The sequence below is a fragment of the Hibiscus syriacus genome, unplaced genomic scaffold (assembly GCF_006381635.1).
Source record: "Hibiscus syriacus cultivar Baekdansim isolate YM2019G1 unplaced genomic scaffold, ASM638163v2 tig00111876_pilon, whole genome shotgun sequence".
NCBI lineage: Eukaryota > Viridiplantae > Streptophyta > Magnoliopsida > Malvales > Malvaceae > Hibiscus > Hibiscus syriacus.
The window spans coordinates 155763-163154 of NW_024063207.1; the positions used below are offsets into that span (position 1 = coordinate 155763).

The window sequence follows — 7392 nt, forward strand, 5'->3', positions numbered from 1 at the left end:
TTTTGAACTTTCGAAATTAAAAAAAAAAATCGAAAATCTGAATTTAGTTTTTAAATTTGATGTTTTTGATTTAATTATGTTGTCTTCATGAAAAACTATACATATTATAATTTTCAAACGTTGTTTTCTAAATAGTTTTTCAAAAACTATGCCCATTAGAATTTGGTTTAGAGAACCTTGAATTATTGCAGACTCAATTGAGTTTTTTGGGATTGATTAAATTGCATACATGTGTTTCAATTTGCAGGTTATATTTCTTATTCCGATTCCTAAACTATGTCTAATCCCAAACGCCCTAGAACTTCCTTGAGTCGTTCTCGTTCAAACCAACCTCCTAATCCCGTTCCTCAACCTCCTAATAGCCTATTAGAATCATGTTTTAACATGCCTGAGCGTCGTAGAGATGAATTGTACTCTAGGTACAGAAATTCTTTGCAAACTTATAGAATCCGTGAAGAGCGTATTCCTTCGCTTCAAGCCATGCTTGATATTGACTTCGAATACCTTCCAATTCTTAAAGCTTGGAAGTTTGATAAATTGTTTCAGCTTAAACCTATCATCTATCAACAATTGGTCCGCATTTTCTATTCCAATGCGGTGTGTATTCAAAATGAAACTCAATGTGGAACTATAACCATTAGATCTTATCTTTTAGGCCAATATATTAATATTGACCCCGAGACTATAGCTTTCCGATTTGGGTTAGATGATAGTGGTATATATAATGAGAGTGAAAATGTGGAATATCCCTATGTTCCAAACTCCAGTGTTAGTACTCTACGATCTCATCACGATCGTTTTCTCCATTTGATGATCTCTTGGTGGTTTGACCATCCAGAGGTAGGTACTCCACACTTCGTGCTAGGGATTTATGGTGGATGTATTGTATTAAAAATAAAATCAAAATAAATCTGCCCCACATTATATTCAGTCAACTAGTGGACATCATAAACATTGTTTCTTCAAAACATGTTGAAACATTGATTTATGGATGTCTTCTTAGTAACCTCTTTATCAAACTTGGTCTAGACGTCTCTCTCGACAATCCTATCCCACTCCAAAATCAAATCAATCTTACTTCCTTGAAGAAAAACGGATTGGAAGCAAGACGAGGAAACTGGTCTTTGGGTATTTCGACCCGGTAAGTAAACCCCGAGAGCTGGCTCTTCACGAGCTGCTCCTAGCTCTTCACGAGATGCTCCTAGATCTTCTCGTGCTCCTCCTCCTCCTACGGCACCGGCTGCTGACGATGATCCTGAGTTTCATCAATTTATGCAAGATATCGACGATCACGTTCCAGACGATGAGCCTGCACCGGAACCGGCACGACAAGAAGATCAAATGCCACCATATTTTCGATCCTTCTTGGAGTCGTTTGATATGAGGTTTGCCTCCATGGAGTCTCAGATTACTGAGTTTCAGCGGGAGATGCGTGAACGTATGGACGCGCTCACTCTTGAAGTTCGAGCTCATTATCCTCCTCCTCCCGATCCTCCGATGGATTAGACCTTTTTTTCTCCATGCTTTCTTAGTATTTCAATCTTGGATTGTTTTGATGTTTCTGGATTGTTTGGTTTGGTTTGTTAAATGTTTGAATTTGTTCTGGTTTGGATAATTGGATTTTGAATTTTATATATATATATATTTGGTTTGGTTGAATTTTCTTATTTTTGCATCGTTAGGCATATATGACCAATTATGCCATTCCATATTTGATTATAAATATTGATTATGGAACTAATGGCTAATATCTCTTTTGATTGTGATCTTAGCAGCTTAAGCTATATTTACTTATAATCAATTGGCTATGCTTTTCAAAACCTTGTTTAAAAACGTTTTAAAATCATTTTGATTTAATAAAAAGGGGGAGAAGTGTAAAAGTGTTAAAGGGGAGAAGTGTTGTAGTAAGGGGAAGTAATTTTTCAATTCAAAATTTTAGAAAATCTTAAAATACACAATGTTTTGTTATATCAAAAAGGGGAGATTGTTGAAAACATTTTGATGTTTCGATATAACAAATTAGTTTAAATGAATTTTAAGATTTTACAAATGGTTTTCTAAGTATATTCGATTCAATTAATCGAATATCAAATTATTACTCCAAGTCTTTTAAGATCAATTTCAAACCTTACTAAATGTGTAAAATTGTGTTTTATACTTAATATATTTTTGAAACAATTTTCACAAAGTATTTTGAACCAAAATCAAGCCTAAAATCAATTTTTCAGAGTGATGCATCGATGCACCAATCCATGCATCGATGTACCATGAATTAAATTGAACATCGAATGCATTTCATGCATCGATGCACATACCATGCACCGATGCACTGAGGATTTTATAAAAACATCGAATGCATTTGATGCATCGATGCACCAGCCATGCATCGATGCACTCTGGCTATTTTGAAACATCGAATGCACTTGATGCATTCTTAGTGCACCGATGCACTAAGGGTCCAACGGTTAAAATATTTGAATTTTACACTGATACACCGATGCACCATGGGTATGCATCGATGCACTGACGCTCCCAACTGAATTTATTAATTGATTTCACACTTAAACGGCTCTATTGACTTCACTAAGCATCCCCAACGTTCAGAATCATTTGAAGGAGTATTTAAACAAGTTCTGAAGCCATTGATCAATAACAAGAAAATAAGAAATCATTGAGAAACAAGAGAGAAAGCATCAAACATCAAGTTTGTGCAATTCAAGCCGAAATTCCTTTCAATATTCATTTTACTTTCAAGAACACAATTTGTGCTCAATTGTAATTATCTTTGAGTGTTCTTATCTTGCTCTAGAATTGTGCAAACATATTACCTTGTGAGGTTTTCCTTGTAAGTTTGTAAATTTGTGTATTTCTCTTTGAAAAAGAGTGTGCTCAAGAATTGGGGTATAATTCTTGAGGGAGTTGTAAGGTTACTCTTTGTCCTCAAAAGAAAGAACAAATTAGTGAATTTGTTGGAAAATCCTTAGTGTGGATAGCTAAGGTAGTGGACGTAGACTTTGGTTAAGAAAGTCGAACCACTCTAAATAGCTGTGCAATTATTTTCAATTTTCTGGAAAAGCTTCCACCAAAATTTTAATTGCCAATTCACCCCCTCTTGGCCGATTCCGTCAATCAATTAACTCAACAAAAATGATCTTAAAACTATATTTTATATAAGCTTTCAAAATGGTTTTAAAAGTTATATATTATATATGCTTTCTATAAATGTTTTAAAAATTATATATTATATAGTTTTCAAAGGTATTTTTTTAAAACTATATATTATATACATTTTCAAAATGTTTTTTAAAAAATCATATATTATATACGTATTTTTCAAAATCCATTTTGCGAACTATATAGTATATATGTATAGATATATATATATATATGTATAAAAGAAAAAGAAAATAAAATAAATATGGACGAAAATAAATGTCTACAGATATAATTAAATATTAAGATTACAATTGTTCTCAAGGAAATAATTACAAATATACAAATATACTTGGGACTGAGTGGTTGCCCAATATACACCTGCATACGAGGGAGCAACTAAAGTAGAAACGTGGATAAGGAAAGATAATTTAACCTTTAGCTGTTAATATCCCATGGTTGATTTCTATTCCTTTTTCTCCAACATGTTTCCTTTTACAAACTCACAAGATGATTCATCCTTCCTCCTAAGATGGCTGTCTGTGTTTCACTTTTTGGACATCAAGTACCAAAAGAACCCATAACAATTGGTTCAAAGGGAAGGGAAAAAGTTATCAGATTTATGGGGACCAATCCATAATTTGACCCTTTTCAAATACCCTCTATGGTAGGCTTGGGAAAGCTCACTTGCCTTCGTCTTTTGTTTTTTGTCTTTACCCCAAAAGAGAGACCCTTCCCCATTAATTAATATATAAATCAGGTACCAAAATGTCAGTAGAATAGAAGGACCTGTCCAAGATTGGGACCAGAAAGAAACAAGCAATGCTACCGTAACCGTGCTAAAAGATAATCCAATTTCCTAACCCACCGAATACAAGAAATAGGTAATTTAATCATGGTTTTGTTCTTTTCTATTTAGGGATTTAGTTCCCCCCTTCAGCATGCACTTATCTTTTAAGGAATTAAAAATATATAAAGATAAAATTAGTATCAAACTTTTGTACAAATAATCATTTTAATTTTTATTTTTTGGAACATTTTAATCTCACAACATTTGATATTTTGGTCGAAATATTTTTTATTGGATGAAAATATTAGTTGACTAACAATTCACACATGTTACTAACATTATATTTTCTTATGTGTTTAATTGGTGATGTAATACGTGCCACATCACCTAAAGTAATATTGTGATATGTACCACGTCACCGATTAAGTACATATGAATATGTGTTGGTCATTAGTCAATTAACAATTTTCATTCAATGTTGACTATTTTAACAAAATATTAGAACTTTAGAGATTAAAATGTTCTTAAAAATAATAAGACCAAAGTAATCATTTGAGTAAACTTTGGGGGTTAATTTTTCATTACGCCAGTAAAATTTGGGACTTGGATGCTTCAGGTCAACCCTGAAGAAGAGTGTTGTAATTGGATATAATCTCATTTATTTTCTCTGCACTGTTGCGTTGGGTAGATTTATTATTGGCTGCTCCTCTTCGAAATTCACCTTCTGGCAGTGACACCCTTTAATATCATTTTCAACTCTTCTCTCTCTCTCTTTGAATCTCTTGTGATGCAGTAAAACTCCATTGATACCAAGCTTCTTCAATTTTAGTTGAGTTCCAGATGGGATCTTTGCTTTCATTTGATCCAATTCTAAATTGAGTTTGTATCCAGAAACGAAGCAAAGAATGTTGCTTTCTCCGTCGGAGCAGCCGTATGACCTCCCCCAATCGCCAATCCCATTACTGCCACCGCCACAAAATATGCAGTCCTATAGCTTCAATTTGAACAACAAGGTCAGTCCCAGTATACTGCTCATCATCATCATCCTAGCCATCATCTTCTTCGTTTCTGGTTTGCTTCATCTTCTGGTTAGATTTCTCATGAGACCTCCCAGTAGAGATCCAGAAGACACAGACAGTGTGACTGCTCTTCAAGGGCAGTTGCAGCAACTGTTCCATCTCCATGATGCAGGCCTTGACCAATCTTTCATAGATACTCTCCCTGTGTTTCACTACAAAGCCATCATTGGTGTGAAGAATCCATTCGATTGTGCTGTTTGTTTATGTGAATTCGAGCATGAAGACAAGATCAGATTGCTCCCAAAATGCAGCCATGCGTTCCACATGGAGTGTATTGATACTTGGCTCTTGTCCCATTCAACATGCCCTTTGTGTAGAGCTACATTAATCCCAGATTTCTCCCCTACATGTTCCCCCATTGTTATTGTGCTTGAATCTGGGAGTGAGAGCTCGAGAGAGATTGTGAGATCAAATTCCCATCTCGAGACTGAACTTGGGTCGTCTTTTTCCCAGCGTAAATCATGTGAAATCGTGGGAAATAGTGAAGTCAATAACCAAACAGTAGAAATGGATTCTGGGGAAAAAGTGGTGCCTGTTAGGCTAGGGAAGTACAGGAACATTGATGGTGGTGAAGGTAGTAGTAATGGCAACGTTGATGAAAGAAGATGTTTCTCAATGGGATCCTATGATTACGTAATGGATGAGAGCTCTTTATTGCGAGTCCCATAAGAACTCCGATGAAGAAACCATCGAGCAAGAAGAAGACTTGTTTGCCATTGACACCCGGTCACCGGCCGGCGATTTCCGAATGCGACTGTGAATCGACGAGATTTGTGCTCACGAGAAACTTTGAAGGTGAGAACAATGGTAAGGCCATCAAGAAGAAGGAAAGCTTCTCGATATCGAAGATTTGGCTTCGGGGGAAGGACAAGCAGAACCTTACTCATGGTTCATCGAGGAGGGCTTTTTCATTCCGTTTTCCGGTGCATCAGAATGCCGCCGTCTCCGATGATGACGATAGTTTGAAGGTGAAAAGTGTTGCCGGTGGTGGGAAGGATACTATTTCCGAGATAGATTCCGGCCGGTGCGGAAATAGCGTCAGTGAATTCGGTGCCGACGAGGAAAACCAGAGCTGTTATAGCTTAGATTCACAAGCTAAAACACCATCTTTTTCAAGGAGGACTTTGCTTTGCCTAGCTGGGAGACAAAACAAGGTTGTTCACTCATCCTTTACACCAGGGACTTAAACTGCGGTTTTGATCGCGTTTTCAGTTACGTTTATCACTATTGCAACATTAACAGATGCTATTGCAATCACTGCAAGTATGGAGGTTGTAAAATCCAAACTGTTATTTAAATCCTTGCTTTACACCAAAGGTCTAATTTTTTTTCTCTCCTACATTGATCATCTTGTAGCTGGAAAACACCAGGAAGAAGAGGGGAAAACTTGGTACATTGAAAAAAAAATCTTTTGTTATTAGGCATGTCCAAATTGTTATCATTTATTTTTGTTGTTCAACTTCTTACAGAGCAGAAAACATAGCAAATAAGCTTACATTTCTGGTTTCGTTATTAGATCTTTTTTCCTTCTTTTTTCAAATGCAATCAAGGGGTAGTTGAGTAGCTTCAGATCTTAGGCTAACCAAAACAATGGCATGGACCTAGAATCTCTTTCTTTAACCTTCCTTTAATACCAAATGCGACCTGTAATCTAATATTAAAGACCCAAATGCTTTATTAATAATATGTTCACGTGGTTAAGACACTAGATCCTTTAAGTAAGTTAGTAGTTTTGAATCTTGACATTAGGATTATACTAAATTAGAAGGACGCCTAATAATAAGTCTCCGCATATTCTTAGATTAGTCTATCAATAGATCAATAAGTAAAGTCGGGGATTTGAATGGCGTTGTAAATGGAGCATATTGAATTAGAAAACTCGTCCCCATAACAAGTCTCTACAATACTCGATCTAGATTAATTAATCAATATATCAAATAACAATGTGATTTACTAAAATAAAGGCTTTTCTTTTGAGTGATGAATTCGTTATGCTTTTATAGTTTTGTTATTAGGTGATATAGGAAGAACAAAATCCAACCGGTTCCTTGTTGCTGCAGTTGAAGTAAAATACATGAACATGGATGGAATGTTACAAGAAAAAAGGGGGCTATAAGAGCACAATAAACGATGGTAAGTGAGAAATGGGGAAATTCAAATTGAGACGCAACTCATTTCTACTTATTGAACTTGAAAGCTTAGTGACAGGAAATTGGGAAAAGGCTGGTGAGTCATCTCTACACACTGATGCATTTAAATGGTGTTTAAAGAAGAAAACAAATGTGGTAAAGTTGAAGGCATTAATGAGGTCACGGGAGCTGTTGGGAGGCCATTTTCTAGCTTATTTCTTACACCTAACACCATTTACCA

General features: G+C 35.6%; 1 pseudogene; it reads left to right on the forward strand.

Moving 5' to 3' along the window:
- The first annotated feature begins 4791 nt into the window (after positions 1–4791).
- On the forward strand, positions 4792–6351 carry LOC120172629 (annotated as a pseudogene).
- The last annotated feature ends 1041 nt before the right edge of the window (positions 6352–7392 follow it).